This window comes from Lissotriton vulgaris, unplaced genomic scaffold (genome assembly GCF_964263255.1).
Source record: "Lissotriton vulgaris unplaced genomic scaffold, aLisVul1.2 SCAFFOLD_1570, whole genome shotgun sequence".
Lineage (NCBI taxonomy): Eukaryota > Metazoa > Chordata > Amphibia > Caudata > Salamandridae > Lissotriton > Lissotriton vulgaris.
The window spans coordinates 45,528-63,228 of NW_028249592.1; the positions used below are offsets into that span (position 1 = coordinate 45,528).

At 43.1% G+C, this 17,701-nt stretch overlaps 1 long non-coding RNA gene across 1 annotated transcript in view; it reads right to left on the bottom strand.

Annotated features, from left to right (window-relative positions):
• Positions 1 to 3,032: 3,032 nt before the first annotated feature.
• LOC147663534 (uncharacterized) overlaps positions 3,033 to 17,701 on the bottom strand; it is a 33,606-nt gene continuing 18,937 nt past the window's right edge. Inside the window, exon 4 of the long non-coding RNA XR_015305300.1 lies at positions 3,033 to 3,211. This is a non-coding gene — a long non-coding RNA (uncharacterized LOC147663534). The remainder of the gene's footprint in view (positions 3,212 to 17,701) is intronic.

The following is a 17,701-nucleotide window of genomic DNA, read 5'->3' on the forward strand; positions in this document are numbered from 1 at the left end:
CTGGCTGACATTGCAGAGGAGGCGGGCTGTCCCTGTTCTCCTATGCTGACGACACCCTGATAGTCTTCTCTCTCTCTGTGGAGAGGGTGTCTGAGACATCTGCTCTCCAGATGGGGTTTAGTAAAATTGCATACTGGATGCAGGCCAATTTTCTCAAACTCAATGGAGAGAAAACTAAGATCCTGATTTTGGGGAAGAATAAAGATCTTTGGGGTCCCCAAAACTGGCCTACTGAAATGGGTGTTCTTCCTCAGCTCTACCGCCAAGATCGCAGTTCAGATTTTGGTGAGAATAGCCCGGGCTGTTTTCAGCCAGAGTAACAAAGCTAGTAAAAGATTTTAATGACCAGGTATTGTCCTGTGTCGATAACCTATATCTGACGGATGATGACCTCTTGGAACATCTGACAAGAGTAAATCGCATAATTCTGGAGTTTGCTCATATGGGCTACAAATACTTTGAGAAAATCAAAGATTGCCCACCTCAATATCCTTTTTCTGCGCTGGGCAGAATGCTATGTCTCACCTCGGCACCGGAGCGAGGGATCACTCTAGCTTTATCCACAGCTCACAATGACTCGGGTTAAAGGCAAATACAGAACCGTGACTGGCGCCTAGACTCCGAGAAAACCAGAGAACGCTACATGTGGTGGAAATATGCTCTGGCTACTGAAATAACTCAATGGACTGAGAGCGCCAGGGCACGAGAGACCCCCGGCAGTGGCAGGGCTCACCTTTGGAAGGCAGTGAGAAGGGGACAGAATTATCCAAACGATGACTAACACCGAGGCATGCACCCCTCTACCAATGAAGCTGAGCCGGGTTACAAGGAGCCAAGTGCTCCGATGAGGCGCTGTGTTAGACATAAGAAAACAAGTTACTTACCGGTAACTTTGGTTCCCCAGTATTGGTAACTTTCATAGATTCCCATGCTTTGTATCATTCCCCGTCGTCGGAATGGGAGCCTGGGTAAATAAAAAAATATCAGAACCATAGGTACAAAAGAGAAAATTCGGACTAGGCCTCATCTCATTTTGTAGCATATCACCATCTTTGTGTAAAAGAGCCCAAACTTTCTGCAACAACCAATCAGAATAGCCTCACCCCATAGAACCCTCCTGCGAGAGCCTCAGAGCCTCAGATTTTCGTAGCCGAATGATACAAAGCATGGGAATCTATGAAAGTTACCAATACTGGGGCAAGTCGTAAAGTCTCCCCTCCCCCACGTCTCGGCCTCCCTTCCTTTGGCGATACAGAGACAGGCTTGCCCTATTTAAACGCCAAATATACTTCTTTTTACATAATTATATTTTCATTTTATATAATGAAAACATAGCTGAAATAACACCTGTACTTCACTTGATAACTTATCCCAATTCTCCTGCACGTAGAAGCATGATCACAGTGCACGCACTCTTCAGCCATCACCATCACTGGGTAGAGATCGGCTCAACCAATCAGCACGTGCTCTTCAGCCATCACTGTGAAGAGATTGGCTCAACCCATCAGCATGCTTAGAATGCTGCCACTAATACTGTCATTTGCCTGCATTATAGGCCCTGTGAGAGTGAGAAGCATGGACATCGACCGGAAAGTAAGAGTGTGCCTATCTGGGTGTGGTATGATGAGGGAGAAAGGATATAAACTTGTTTCTAACATGCCGTCTGGCATTAACAGTTGTTAATTGTCTGTCCCCTCGTTGCATTCCCTTGCCGTTGCCTCTTTCACTTAACAGCAGTTAACATCCTTTGCAGGGCGTTAATCTTGTTTGTTAACGCCCTCAGAAGCAGGCGATAAGGCTTAAGGGATAAACTGTGATAAAAGCAAATCGAAAGTCCTCCCAAGAGGCTTGATACTATAGTCGGTTCTTTTCTGCCGTACGGCACACTCATTCACACATTCAATGTACACTTATGTCACTCGAGCCTTCAGTCATTCCAAGGGGCCCTCGAAGGTAAGCTTTGTATCGCTTCTACATGGTACAGGAATGTATGTCAATAATTTCTTGGGTATTTAAAAGAGACAAAGTTTCAGAGGGTTAGGTGATTCTTGTCACACCTACACACCTATATCTAGGTGCTTCCAGGCATTACAGCAGGGTCCAGTTATTTTATTTAGCCCTTAATACTGGCCTTCAGACAACAGTTCTCTGCATTCAGACAAATAAAGAAGCTAACACACAAGGAATAAACACCAATTTTTGCTAGATACTCCCAATGCTATTTTAACTCACCACTGTCCATCTACACAATTCTGGCCCCACACCTGCACTTCACCATACGGCTTTTGGATAAAAGATCATCAGTAAAGTGCCCCTTTTTAGGGAGCCCGTCTGTAATTTTGCCATTAGAGGACCGGCATAACTCTACTTCTTGGATACTGTGACGGGCCCCCGTGTATGCTGGACCTCCCACTCCCTCGTGAGTGGAAAAAGCCCGAAAGTCCCTCCTTTTTGTATACAGTTCTTTGCACGGCTAAACCCCGTGGGACTTATTTTCGGTGGGTAAGATTTGGTCTGTTCCCCTCAAATTTGGATTACACACCACTATATTTGAGTGGTCACCCTCCAAGTGAGGGTGTATTTTATTCACCCAAACTAGACACTCCCAACCAGGCATTGGAAGGCCAGGTTTTGAGTTATGGTGAGGACTAAGCAGTAGAAAGACTTAGGACCCACTCAATTCTGGGCCTCGACAGTAATGGCGCAACAGGAAGCCAATCAGAAGATTGGCAATCACTATCAGACATGAAGAGGGAATGCGTTAAAATCACCTTACAGGATTTGTATATAATGCTGGAGCCTGGGCAACAACCCATTTTCTGGCATATGTGTATTTTTTATGCATTAGAACATGATTTGAGAAGGCTGGCATAATGATTTCTTTGCCATGTGGGCACTCCCTGAGAAATTCAGGTGGCCAGTCTTTTCAGCTAGAAGAATGTCATAACCCTTAGATAGCTTCTCCCAAAAGAGTGCTTTTATTTTCTTCAGGATCTTGCGAGCTATGGTGACTTCTGCTGCGCTGTCTAGCATTGTCTGAGCCCACTCTCCGTTCTTGAGTTGGGTCCTCAAAATCCTCGACATGTCTGATTTTTAGACCTGCTACCTTCTTTTTGGTGAATTGAGTTTTATTTTTCTGAACGTGTTGATCGTCTTTGGACTTCACGCGTTCTTCCTTGTGTTCTGACCGTCCTCTTCTTCTTTCCGATTTCTGTGAAAGGTACGAGAGGAACATGTATCAGTATCTTGATATCTATCAGGTTTTCTTAAATAATCCCTATTCCTGAGGTTATACCTCTTTTCAGAGGGCTCCTTTTGAGGAGACCTACTCTAGACTGAGAACTCTTCTCTTTAGGAAGTGTCTGTTTAGTGTTTTCCCACTTCTTTTTAGGAGTAGTGAGATTATTTTTAATAAAGACTTTTTCAGGATTTTCAGTCAGTTCAGGTTTCACTGGTTTACCACCCAAACTGTCTCTGCCTAACTCTTCATAGGATTTTTTAAATGATTCTTACAAGTTCATATGGTTGCTCAGTAATATCAAGTTCTTTTAGTTTTGGGCAGATTGCCACGGATGCTGCTTCACCTTTAATTTTAGCTAATTATATAGCCGAGACCTGTGTGAAATCTTTTAGTAATTTCATACCAAGATTTAAGGCAGGTTCTGGTCCGTATTCATTTTGATTCTGTTTCAGGACGTCTGGTATTACCGCCATAGTATGTGTTTTAGTGTAGATTGCAGCAAAGACTGTACCCCAAGTGTCCCAATCCTCCAGGTATGGTGCGATCCCCATTGGTAAACAGATTGTTAAAATCCTGTGTTTCTCATGGGGTGTACTATCGGGAAATACTGCCTCTATTTGAGTAATTCTTTGAGCTAACCAGAATGAAATTGTTCCCTTTTTGTGGCTATTTTACCAATGACTGATTGTATAGTCTGTGGTGTAATTTTGTTTGTGTTCCCCTGGTGTGGGATGTGCTGTGGAATCCTTATAGCAGGTTGGACTGTTAAAGTCTGCATGACATATTGAACCGATTGTCTATATATTTTGATTAACTGTTTTAGCTGAACTAATAGTTCTGGACCTGTCCTTTCTTCAATGTCAGGATGTGGTGTATAGCTGGCTAGTGCCGGCCAAGTTGCTCCTGGTCTACCTAGTGGACCGAGCCTGGTAATGTGGTTTTGATTTTGTAGGGCGCCTTTAAACCGGAGCTGATGCTCTTGGCATGTTAATGGAATTTCAATATCCTCGAAAGGAATGTATTCCACTGGTGGTTCCTCTACTTTATAGTAGTGGAACTCATGTGTTTCTGGATTTGCTGTGGGAAACAGAATCCATGAATAGAATACCTCTGTCTGCCGATATTCATGTGCCTCTATAACAAATATTACCTTACCACCTCTTGATGATACACCATTTGTTATAAGCTTTATAGTGATGGCTTTCTTTACATTTACCAGGATGATTATGGCATCCGGGTCGGCTTCAGTAAAGCCTGTAGTATCTAAAATCGGTTGGCCTGCATTTACTGCAGCTCTAGCCATTTCGTTATCACTCATTTTGTTGACCGAAAGTTTGCAAAGCAAGTTTCAAGGAAACAAAGATAAGGTGCACAATATTTTTGTAACACTGTATCCTTCAACATTGAACAAACCAAAACTAATGCATAGGATTTTTCGTCCTACTCAGTTATGGCGGATATTTTATCCTTTCACCCACTCCAGACGTCTATTGGAGTATATTACGTGAAAAAAGGGGTCTCTGTGAAAAGCATGACTGAGTTACTCTAGTATCTAGCATTAAATTAGTGCCTTACCAAACATTGGGCGCAATGTAGTGTAGTTCCTATATTCCCAATAGGCTCTGCCCATTGGAATAATATATACTATAGAATTGACGTAGGGCTTAGGTCGACTAGGTCTCTATCGAATATATTAGACTTAATTGTGAGTGTCAGTTGGCTCAGGTCACTAGAAACTTTCTCGAATTCACAACCGCATAAACATGACAACTTTGTTTCCCCAAGATAAACGTATCTCTAGAGTCGTGAAACAATAGATAGGTATTTCACTCACTCAATCGTGCATGCTTGGATCCAACCAGAGGCGCAGAGAAATAGAGAGACTAGCGTTTTCAATAAAAGGTATTTATTGAACAGTCTTCTTTCTCATGTAGAAGAAATGAACTGCTACAATCGTAATACTAGGTTTAGTATTCTTTGCCAAGAATCTATCCAAGATCTCTTAGGGTCTATCAGCTCCGTACCTTGGTTTAAAATGAAGGAAGTCTGGTATCTCTCGGTTTCAGGACTCGATTTCCCAACACCCCACAAGGGGAGCTTGGAAACACTGCTGCGTCTCTCTCAGTGCGTCTGCTGGAAGGTTGGCTTCCTTCGGCACTTGCTGCGGCGAGCTGTGTCGGGTAGGTAGATAGTCGAACTGCTCCAAACCACTGTGTGTTTGCTAGGGCAAGTGTGGGCATATTTACACCATGAAGGATGCCAACTTTGACGTAAGGTTGGATATAATAACGTCATCAAAGACTCGCAGTTCTTTTAAAACTCCATGAGTTCTTGGACAAATCAATATTCAAGCAGGGGGAAGTCCCTGACTGCTGAAGGCGGGTTTTCCAAGAAATCGGTGTGGATTTTCGGAACTAGTGGAAGTAGCCATGCCGACATTTGTACTGCATAGGCTAAGTCTAATTATGGTTATGATTTCTATGCCTATATAAGGACAAGGTGATTTATATCTATATATGGGCATGAATCACTAGGGTTCTAAAATGCTATACAACACCCACTGCACTTTAATATGTTCAACATTACTAAATTATAGGCATTTAAAACATATCTAAGGCATGTGTTTACAATCCCACCAAAAATACATAAAATGCCCTTGAAATGGTTGCACACGAAAAATGAGCATTTGTACTGTACGCATTTGTAAAGGCAATGGATATATTCAAAACATATAGTTTGACATTGGCAATGCTACTGAATGAATCACTGAATGACATTTCATGAAACTCGCTCTTAAATACAGAAGAAAGGTTTGAGACCATTTCATAGCAGAATATATAAACTGTTTCGGATTAAGGACAAGTTAAAATATTGTCTCTTGGAAGCAATTCAAAGAATTCTTGTTCTCTATGAATAATTCTACTTTAAGCAGATTACTTTGTGGTCCAATTTTTTTTTCAATTTTGGAAAAAGTCAAATTGTAGAGAAAAAAAAATAGACAAACATGAACATTCAAGAACATGAGTTTCTGGAAAACTATCAAGCACCCTAATAGAATCAGCCGTCCTTCACACCCAGGAATTATTCAGTCTTTGGAGGGTGAATTGCACGTGGTATAAGAGGAACACTACATGACTCAAAGCTCACTTCTCAGGGATGTACTTAACTGCCAGCCTCAGGGCACACTTAGCCAGCTCTTCCCCTCCTCCTCCTCATACTGTTGACTAGATATCAGGGCAAATGAGCCTGCAGCAAAGCATTGCTGGCTTGGTTCCACACCGGACTAGGCAAGGTGGTCAACTCCATACTCCTCCAAGTCAGCAAGCACTCTGGTCGAGCCAGTCCTAACACCACATGAATGTTCCCCATCACAACTATTTTAATGGTACTAAGTTATGTTCCTGCCAAATGATTGAGTAAAAAATTGAAAGGTTTTACTATGAAGAGCTGAAAGAGAAATCATGAAGTTTTTCAATATTTCTGAGTCTGCCACAGTACACAGGAGCATTATTTCTCTACAGCAGCAAATCATGTATGTGCCCTGTAAAAAGCATGTTTGAATGAAACATGGAATGCATTGCAGGCAACAAGCTATGTAACATCATCGCAGAGTGCAAGATAACTTGCGTTATTATTCCAGCAGAACGAAATGCCATTCCTAATGTGTACGTCATTTTAAAGACGGTGCCAGGAAATGTATGGTCAGTGTTGTTCTTCTGCCAGTTAAAAGACTATCACCATTAATGTGCCAGGAAATAAAATACTATGGGAAATCCTAATGGTTGGCAGGGTGCTGCATTCCACTGTATTGCAGGTTACTTCCAACATAATCTGATTTATACATACATACTCCAGGGTGCTAGCAGCTATCGGGTCTGCACACAGCAGTCTTTGTAGTGTAGTTCCTGTATCCCTAATAGGCTCTGCGCATTGGAATAGTATACACTATAGTTTTGACATAGGACTGAGGTCAGGATGTCTTTATTGAGTACATTAAACTTAATTACTTGTGTGTGCTAGCTAACTCAGAGGTCACTAGAAACTTTCTCGAATGACCATGAAGGGATTAGTTTCTGACAACCGCATAAACATGACAACTTTGTCCATTTAACCTGTCGGCCAATATCTTTGCTAAGATCTTATAATCGCAGTTCAGCAAAGATATTGGCCGATATGAATCACAATTGTTTGGGCATTTGCCTGGCTTCAGGATTAGAGAGATGTTAGCCTCATCCCATGAGACTGGCCTGTTAGCCCCCTTGAAAAAGAACTCATTAAATAATTCTACAAAGATAGGTTTAGTACACTGGCCAGTACTTTGTATACCTCAAGAGGTATGCCATCGGGACCAGGGGCTTTTCCTTTCTTACCTTGTCTTATTTCCCCTTCCCCAATCTCCCGATTCAACTGCCTGCTCTTCTCTGCTGTGAGGGTGCTACTTGAGCCCTGTCCCGACCAAGCTTCGACCTCATCTTGGGTGGGTTTTAGATCTTCTTGGCATACCCTGCTGTAATAGCTGTGAAAAACATGCTCAATCTCCCTATTGTCACTAATAGGGTCGCCAGTTTGTTCACATTTAACCTGGTCCATACTGCTTCTCACCTGCTCCTTTTTGACCTTCCAGGCCAGCAGCTTACTGCAGCGTTCACTATATTCTAAATGAGCCAATTTACTGGCGCCTATTTCTTCCTCACCCTTTCTTGTAGGATTACTGCCATCTTACCTTTTGCTTACTGCACTTTTTGAAGCAGACTTTCCCGGGCTTCTTCGTCTATCGTGGGATCAGTCCCACGAAATCTTCTCCTTGGTCAACAATTTGGCCACCTCCGATCGTGCTTGCCCTCACTTCACTCCCTCCCAGGCTCTTTGCTCTTCACTAAACAACTTCTTTATCGAGAAGATTGTTAAAATTAAATCCAACATCTCGGTCACTCCTTTTATTCCACTTCACTCTGTCCCCTCTGCGCCTAAATCTTCTTTTTCTTCTTTTCCCCCCCTCTCCTTGGACTCTTTCCTAGCTCTGCTCACCAAAACCAAGTCTGGTTCCCCCACTGATTGTGCCCCTGCCCGCATTCTTAAAACTCTTTTTTCTTCCTGTCCTGCTACCCCTCTCTCCCTCCTCAATGCCTCTCTTTCCACCGGATTGGTCCCTTCTTCATTTAAATCTGCTATTGTTTCCCCTATTCTTAAAAAACCTGGTCTTGATTCTTCTCTTCCTTCTAACTTTAGACCTATCTCTCTTCTTCCCTATCTTGCTAAAATTCTGGAATCTTACGTCACCTCCTGTCTCTCTGCTTATGTTGAACAGAACCAACTCCTTGCTTCTCACCAAGCAGGTTTCCGCTCGGGTCATTCGACCGAAACCGTGGTGCTAGCCGTCCTTGACGAGCTCAAAGCCAAGGCCGACGTCAACTCTCCCCAAGCTTTGATACTCCTCGATCTGTCCGCTGCGTTTGACACGGTCGACCATAACATTCTTCTGGACCGTGTCAGCGCAGCGGGCATACGAGGCCCTGCCCTCTCCTGGATCACGTCCTTTTTGACAGGACGCTCTCAAGCTGTTCACCTCCCCGGCTTTTCTGCTCCTCCCCTCCCGGTGCCCTGTGGGGTCCCCCAAGGTTCCTCCCTTTCTCCCCTTCTTTTCAATCTTTACATCCATCCTCTTATCTCTTCCCTCCTTGAGCTGGGGGTCTCTGTGTATAACTACGCAGATGACCTCCAGCTCGTCTTTGATCTTTCCTCTCCTTCTCACTCCCTATCTTTCTTCCACTCCACCATGGTCTTTATTTCTGGATGGATGAGCGCCAACCATCTCAAGCTCAATCCAGATAAGACTGGGCTTGTCCTGACTGGCGGCTCATCCAGCCCTTGGTCCCCTGCTTTCTGGCCCCCTATCCTTGGCCCCCCTCCCACCCCTGTTCCCTCCGTCAAAACACTGGGCATCAAGGTCAGTCAGGACCTGTCCATGCACGGCCAGGTCAGTGCTGTGGTGTCCTCCTGTTTCCTCTCCCTCCGGATGATTCGGAAAATCTCCCGCTTCTTTTCTTTTGACTCCCTCAAAATCATTATTTCCGACCTTATCACCTCCCGCCTTGATTATGGCAATAGCTTGTTCGCAGGCATTCCTGCCTATGAAACCCGCCGCCTTCAAGCTATCCAGAATCAGGCTGCCCGTCTCATCTTTCACTTGCCCAAAACCCATCACATCACTCCCGTCCTCAAATCCCTCCACTGGTTACCCATCCTGCAGAGATCTTTGTTCAAATTAGGGTGCCTTGTTTATCGGGCCCTTGACCACTCTGCACCGGCTTTCATCAATTCTCCGATTTCCCTTCACACCCCTGCCCGCACTCTCCGTTCATCTTCTTCTGCCCTCCTCACTGTTCCCCGTTTCCACAAATCTCGCACTGGTGGAACCCGATTTTCTGTTCTTGCTCCCCGGTTCTGGAACTCCCTTCCTCTTTCTATGCGTTCGATCCCTATTTTTTCACACTTCCGTAAAGCGCTGAAAACTTTCCTGTTTGCCCTGGCCTACCCCCGCTAAACCTCCTGGCCCTGTCTGTTCTGTTCTTTAGAGCTCTCAGCGCCAGGAAGCCGTTTTTGGCCACCGTGCGCTCTACAAATAATTTCATTCATTCATTCATTCATCAGTCAGATCTTTCTCTAGGCCAGAACCTGTACCTCAACTGTTGACACCTCTTTGTAGTAACTGCGTCTTTTTTCAGCTGCCAAAGCCCCTAATCTACCCCTCAGAAAGGCTTTATAAGCATCCCAAATTATTCTGTGTGCTGCTGACCCGTGATTGAGATGGAAAAACTCTTCTGTCTCCCTAGATAGTGCTGCCATAACTTATTCTTCTTGCAGAATTGTGCAGTCTAGAGTCCATCTGGAGTGGGGGATTCTCTCCTGTGACTTCAAATGTAGGACCACAGCTGAGTGATCCGACAGATAAACTCCCACATGTTCAACCTTCTGGATCCAATCTACCAGATTACTGTTGATAAGGAGGTAGTCAATCTACGACTGGTGCATTATTTTTTATTATAAAAGGTAAAGCCTTTTATTTTCCCTACCTTCTGTCTCCAGATGTCACAAAGCCCCAGCTGAGCCATAATTTGCTTGATAAATGTGGACATCTTTGGATTGACGCACGCTCTGCTGCATGAAGTTCTATCTAGGGAATGATCTACATCAGCATTAAAGTCCCCTGCCATAATGATTGGATCCGGAGATTCTATTATTTCTGCTAGCAAATCTCCTAAAGGAGAGACATCATCTTTGTTTGGACCATAATATCCCACTAGAGTAAAGGCCTGCCCCAAGATCTTAGCTTTAACGATTAGCCACCTTCCAGCTTTGTCAGAAATCTGTGCCCCAAGAACCACATGTGCCCCTCTCTTTACTAAAATCACCACCCCCTTTGTTACAGTCGTATGGGATGTGCAAGCTACCCGAGAGATCCAGTTTTGGGCCCTGAAAAGATCCAAGGCCTCCTCCTTTGATAGGTGGGTTTCCTGCACAATGATCATCTGGGCTGAACAATCCTTCAGGTACTGTAGAATTTTGTCCTGTCTCGCTTGTACTCTAAGACCATTGACATTCCAAGACAGCATTTTAATTTTTATTGCTTTCCCTCCCTTCTCACCCATCTTTCTAGGGGGTCAAAGAACCAACACCAAAATTCCAAACACCTAATCAATACTAAAAACTTTATAGAGGCAATAGAGGATCTTTTTTTGTCTTTTACCCTACTGCTCCCCATCCTGTGCTCTCCCAATACCCCACACCCCATGGGAAACCCTCCCCTATTTCTTCATGAACCAAGGCCATATGGGTGTCCCCCCAGAGCGGACGTGATATTTGAAAGTAGATATAAGGTGTTAAAAAATTATATCTACATGAATTTTGCCATTACCTTTTTATTAAGCTTGCAAAATTCATACCCTTAGGATAAGATCAAAGGATTTTACACCCTATCCCAATAGTGTAGTTATAATGTAGTAGTGTAGTACTAATGTGATACAATTCAGGAGAGAGGTCTAGCCCCATGGTTGTAAGTTTTTAATAAAATTGCCCAACGTTTCTACAGAATGGAAGATGTGGATCTTGTTATTTAACATAACCTTTAAAAAAGCTGAAAATCTCAGCTGTACAGCCTATCGATCCTTTGTCCAATCTCCCACTGCCTATTAGAGGTGGTAGCAGAAACATCTGATCCAATCTTTTGCTATGTCCTCTTCTGACTCCTCTATCTGAAGCTTATTCTTAATCAGTTTTACTACATATGATTTAATATCATCACCCTATCTGCCTTCAGGTACTTTTAGGATTTTCAAATTATTTTGTCTCTGGAAATTTTCAAACCTTTCGACCCTGTCCAAAATCTCTCTCTCTGCAGTCCTTAGTTTGTCTATTTCAGCGCAGTTTGCCTGTACGGTTTCCCTAAGCTCTATGACCTCCTCCTCTCATGCTGTAGTTCCGCTACTGAGGTCATCTATCTTTCTTTCCATTACCTCACAGGCCTTCTTTATCTCCAACTGATATGACTCTGATATTTCAAACCTGCTTTTGATTTCCACTGATAATACTGCTAAGGGTGCTCCAACAGATGAGTCCTCCATCTGTAGGTGGTGAGGGCCCTGTGCGAGGTCTTCAGAGATAGGGACTAGGCTACATGGATTTTTAGTGGAAAGCTGATTGCCTGTCTCAGTATCAGAGTCGGTATTTATCTGAGACTTTGCTACCCTGTCTCCATGGCCCACCTTACCGGGATCATCTAGGTGGCTTTCAGGAGTTGCTAGCTTGGGACAGAACTGATTATGACATTTTTGGCCCGTCGGAGCTGTTGAAGATTCCACACCAGTTCAAGATTTCCTTGAGTGACTTTGTTTCATCTAGTATCCTTTCTGATGATTGGGACTTCGAGACTGTTAATAATATGATGTCAGATGTAGAAATGTTTGCAAAATTCACAAATCATGAATATTTAGAAGGTTCATCGGATTAGGAGCAAGTGTATTGTTATAATCACTACAGACCCCCCCAGGATATAGCGGCATGGATTAGCAAATTTAGCGGCACAAAAATGGAAATTTAGCGGCACAAATATTGAAATTTAGCGGCATTTTTGCGGCACTTTATTTTACAAATAATCATTCATTTTCAGCCTAAAATCAATGGAAACTGTTTTAGCAGAGTATTCCACTTTGAAATAGGCCTGTTTAAAGTGTCTGCATCTCTACGGAAGCACAGCTCCAGTCCTAACCTCGTGGGAGGGAGCTGTATTTCTCCCTGGGATGTTCTACTGCCCACATGTGCACCCCTGCAGGGGTAACAAGCGCTATATAATTGCAAACCTTTTTTCCTCTTCTATCCCTCCGCTATCCTTCTGAATCCAAATAACTGACTAACCTATCCACCTCTCAATTTATTTTCATATTTCACTATACTAATTCAACACTAATCCTTCTTGGGTTCCAGAGTAGCATGCTACGCACCAAAAATGCGATTTGACGCCTCGTCAGGGGTAGTAAGTGCTATATAAATGCAATTACAATACTATGAACTCCCTTGCGTAAGGTTTTGGGAGACAGTGCACCCTGGCAACCCATTGAGGGGAACACTATGTAACTTTTTCTGTAGGCAGTTTTTTTGCCGCTCTGACACAAAAACTGACCATTGTGCTCCGGGTGTGGGTAGAAAGCCATTGTCTGCATTCCTGAATGTATGGCGAGAGCAGAGGGTTGCTGTTAAAGAGCTGAAGTGGATCCAGAGCGCAGGGAGTCTGCATTCCCCCAAGCCCCATAGGTCATCAAGCCATTCCTAAATAGCCCTATCACCTTATGGAAAGTGTCATTTCTGTCTGGGTGGTGTCTCATCTGGGGGATTGGCAAGGGATTTAAAAACCTATGCTGTCTCCCAGGTAATCCTCTTTTGTCCTCTTCAACTCTGGATCAGAAAAAAAACAAAAAGGTAGAGGACACGCCGGTCTCCACTTATGACTCTACTTGATGTTATCAAGTGAATTGTCTATGTTCTGTGTGCACAAGGGTGACTCTCCTTATAACCGGAGGCAGGGCACTTTCTTTTTCTATCAGACACTGACTTTGATAGCTGCCTAGGTAGAATTCTTCAGAGTTGGGTACAATTCCCTGAATTACAGGATCAATTAGTAGACTGTTTGGCTGGAGTGTGTTGTGTGGGGGGGAGGAGGAGTTTCCCGTGTCCTACTCACCCTGCGACAGTAATTGTGTAAAAAGAGATCATTTTTATGCCATAAAACCCCTTCATTTGAAATTTCTTTTCAGTATCGATGAAGGTTTGAACTAGGCACAGGGACTGGTTGTAGAGTGAGGTGGGTGTTGAATTGCATTTAAGCTCTACCCTGGCCACAGCATGGCCTCGTGCAGGGACGATTCCGGAAGCTGTTTCCTGGTTCTGTAACTATACAAACTCTGCATTCAACTGCAGGTTTATGTGCTTTTCTGAGTATATATTATGGAAATGTTTCCTGGTGGTGGGAATCTAACTCGTGGGGGAGGAGGGGTGTAAATATTGTACATTGGTGAAACGCTGTCATCATTATGTGCATTGTCACAATATGTAACATGTTTTTCAGTGTACGCATTTGCATACAATCTGCACCATTCATAAACCTGCGACTTTATAAATTTGGAAGTCAATCTGAGCTACGGTCTACTGTTGAATACGGCAAACTTGTCAAGTGCACTTCTTTCTTAATTGGTAGTGTGAAGGTTGGAGCACATATGTGCACACTGTAGACCGCAATGGTTTTACGTGGTTTGAATTATAGTGTGTTTGCACATGTGCCTGTCCTGCATCTGAATGTTTTCGTGTGTGTGCATAAATGAGGGTTGGTGTTCCTACGTGTGTACCTTTGTGTGTTTGTCTTTCTGTATTTGATTGTTTTGTGCATTTGCATTTGTTTACATGCATGACTGCGTTTGCGTTTGTTAAGTAACTGTTTTTAGGTCTTGCGACCTATCAATGCGCGCAAGCGCATTGAGCGGAGCGAGAATTCAAGTGCTCAAAATACTCGTGAAACCAAGGGTTTCGTTTGTGCGGTTTTCTTTGAGTTCACGTGAATCACGTGTAACCAATAGGAACATTGTCCTACGCCACCAAAGGGTAGCTCAAAAACATTTTATGGCAAATTTCCATACTTTTCAGGTTTTAATGTTTCAAATCCAGAATCATTTTACTTTAAAAATGTTAATAAAACAGGAATGAAAAGTATGTTGAAAAATACCAAGCAAATGTATTCTGCTGCCTTTTATGCTCAACTGTCTTCACTAGGTTTTGACTTTTGGAAAGACAACATTGAGACAATAAAAACTGTCTGGGGCACAAAAGACTGGTAAGTGCAGGGATTGGAAGCCTTATTTAGAGCCTGCATCATCCTAGAGCAAATAATGTTTTTGAATGACACTGTCCAACAGACTTCTTGTCTTGGGTTAGCCAGGATAAAAAACTTGAACAAACCGTCCATACCTACACCTACACCTGATAGTAACAACACTACAGTGGGGAAGCTCGATGTACAAACTATTTTGCTTCACAACAGAACAGATCCATGGTTAATCTGGCCCACAGACACAAGCACCTGTCAAGATAGATTCCTAAAAAAGACACAAGGGTTCACATTCACTAGGCCAGGTCCAAGATATGTTCAGAAACAGCATCCAGGAATAGTAACATCGTACAGTGTAGGAAAACTGTGCCTTGAGTGGCTACACAAATCTACACTAAAGGAAGTAAAACAACACTTCTCTTTGCTTAAGATGGTGCTGATTTGAGGGACTCCTTACAAGGACCTACTAAACCGTGTCATAAATGTTTTACATATGCCGGTATCTATGCATTGTATAATGAAGCATGGAAGATTACACAAGCAGAGACTGCAGAACGAATACGAGAAATTGATAGTATTAATTTAGAAAAATCTCTCTCTGTAGTTGACAATGGGTTAACAACTCTGCCGTCCAGGATATATTCTTTGGACAGCATGGTATCCTCTGCCACAGACATAATAGAACAGGACGTGGTCATGTTGCAACATGGTCAGTCGCAACTACTTTCTATAATGCTATTAGGCTGAACATTACAAAACCTACGTTCAGGCTATGTGCCTTGGCCCCTAATCAACACCAAGTCACTGTTTTCAGAATTTAATCTCACTGATAGATCAAACTGGCACAGAGGGAAGCAGACTATATGGTGCTGCACATTGAAAAACTGGAAACATTGCCATTAACTGTCGCTGAAAGACCAGCCACAGAATGGATAATACACGGAACAATCACTCTGCCCGTTACAATTTTCCATTTTCAGTATTGCTTAAAACATATACCAGCAGGCACATATGAAAGGTTGGGTAAAGAATACATCAAGACATCCTGGGACTTACCATATACACACCGATGTTGGAGTGGGGCGAAATAAGTGTTTCTTAGTGGTAAAAATTGTGAAAACGCACTAAGCGGTTCTCTTCTTTGCCAGGGTATTAATTTACACGGGCCTGCAATGGTTCCTCTAACAACTTAACCTGCCACCTGCAAGGTTCACCAGCTGCAGTGATTGATCCAATTTTTGGACAACTTTCTAATGGAAGTTACCTCATGTTGAATGATCACAGCTGCTGTGGCATGTTGCCAGGTTTACCCTATCTCGTAGCTGTGTCAGCCAGGGTCACTTGCTGTATGCAAGTATTGTTTCCAAAAACCAAGACAGACCGGGAGTCGCAACTTTGGCCTTCACTGAACATCTCTTCTACTGGAATTGATACTTTAAGCAGAATTAAAGCCATTCTTTTGCAAAAAACTATGCCATTGACCTCGGCCAAAGAGACGTATGATCTACAAGTCACAAGGACTTCTGCAGAGATACATGCCCTTTTAACAACAAATTGCCCTATACATTTCTCAGAAATGTTAAGTCATATCTTAAACATGTCTGATACGAGCAGTATTGTACATGTATTTAAGACAGTTTTTTCGGGACTGTTAGCACCTTTTGAAGCAGTCCTAGGCAAATTTCAAAACTTCGAGTACTCTGTGTTTGGCGGACTGCCTCTCGTTCTGGGACTTGCAGCAGGGATAATATTTTTGCTCCTACTACTCCGATATGGCAAGCCAAATCACCAGCGATACCCAGTTCACCGTGGAGAACACTCTACTGGTGATGAAGTATTGTGAGCGCATAGTCCATATTTTGGGATTAACTCGTTTAAGAGAATTGAATACTACATGGTTTATGTCATTTAGACCAATCTGGCAAGATTGCATCTTACTTGTTCTACGATACCTGCTATGCGGAGACGAATACGTTTTAGAAATCTGTCTCACACTCCCATCAGTCCTGCCAACGGATGTTAATACTTTGCTTGGACCAGTAACGGCTCATGCACTGTGGCAAACTACGGTGGTTCGGAGCAGTTCGACTATCTACTTGCCCGACGCAGCTCGCTACAGCAAGTGCCAAAGGACGCCGACTCTCCAGCTGACGCACTGATTAGGAAGCTGCCCTGCTCCTGCCGAGAATCCAGCTCCAGTGTTTCCGGCTCCCCTTGCGGGGTGTTGGGAAATAGTGTCCCGAGACTGAGATACCAAACCTCCTTCATTCTAACCAAGGTATGGAGATGATTAGAACCTAGAGAAACCTTTGGTAGATTCTTGGCAAAGAAAACTAAAACCTATGCTACACAATACCTACTTCTTCCAGCGTACTAGACTTAGGTTAGGTACATTGGGGTAGGCGTATTTTAGTAGCACCAGGGAGTATTTTAGCCTGTGTATTTATGTATGTATTTTTATATGGCTTAGAAACCATATAATGCTCTTACAGTATTATTTCATATTACTGTTTACGCTGTACGCATTATACTTTGAAGTCTGCCTAACGATTGTAGCAGTTCACTGCTCTTGCATGAGAAAGAAGACTGTTCAATAAACCTTTTATTGAAAACGCCTGTCTCTCTATTTCTCTGCAACTCTGTAGAAACTAAGCATGCACGATTGACTGAGTGAAATACTTATCTATTGTTTCCGCGACTCTGAGAGATATATTATTATTCTTGGGAAACAAAGTTGTCATGTTTATGCGGTTGTCAGAAACGAATCCCTTCTTGTGTATTCGAGAAAGTTTCTAGTGACCTCTGAGTTAGCTGGCACACACACAGTTAAGTTGAGTATATTCGATAGAGACCTATTTGACCTCAGTCCTACGTCAAATCTATAGGATATATTATTCCAATGCGCAGAGCCTATTGGAAATATAGGAACTATACTACAGGACAACATGGATTCGTCTCAGTTAACCCTTTCAGTATGGGAGCTAACCGAAGAAATGTAGGAAGTAAGGTAGGAAAACCAGGCCCTTAGACAAGAGCTAGATAGAACCCAAACAGAATTTACTAAGTGGAGAGACCCACAACCAGGAGAA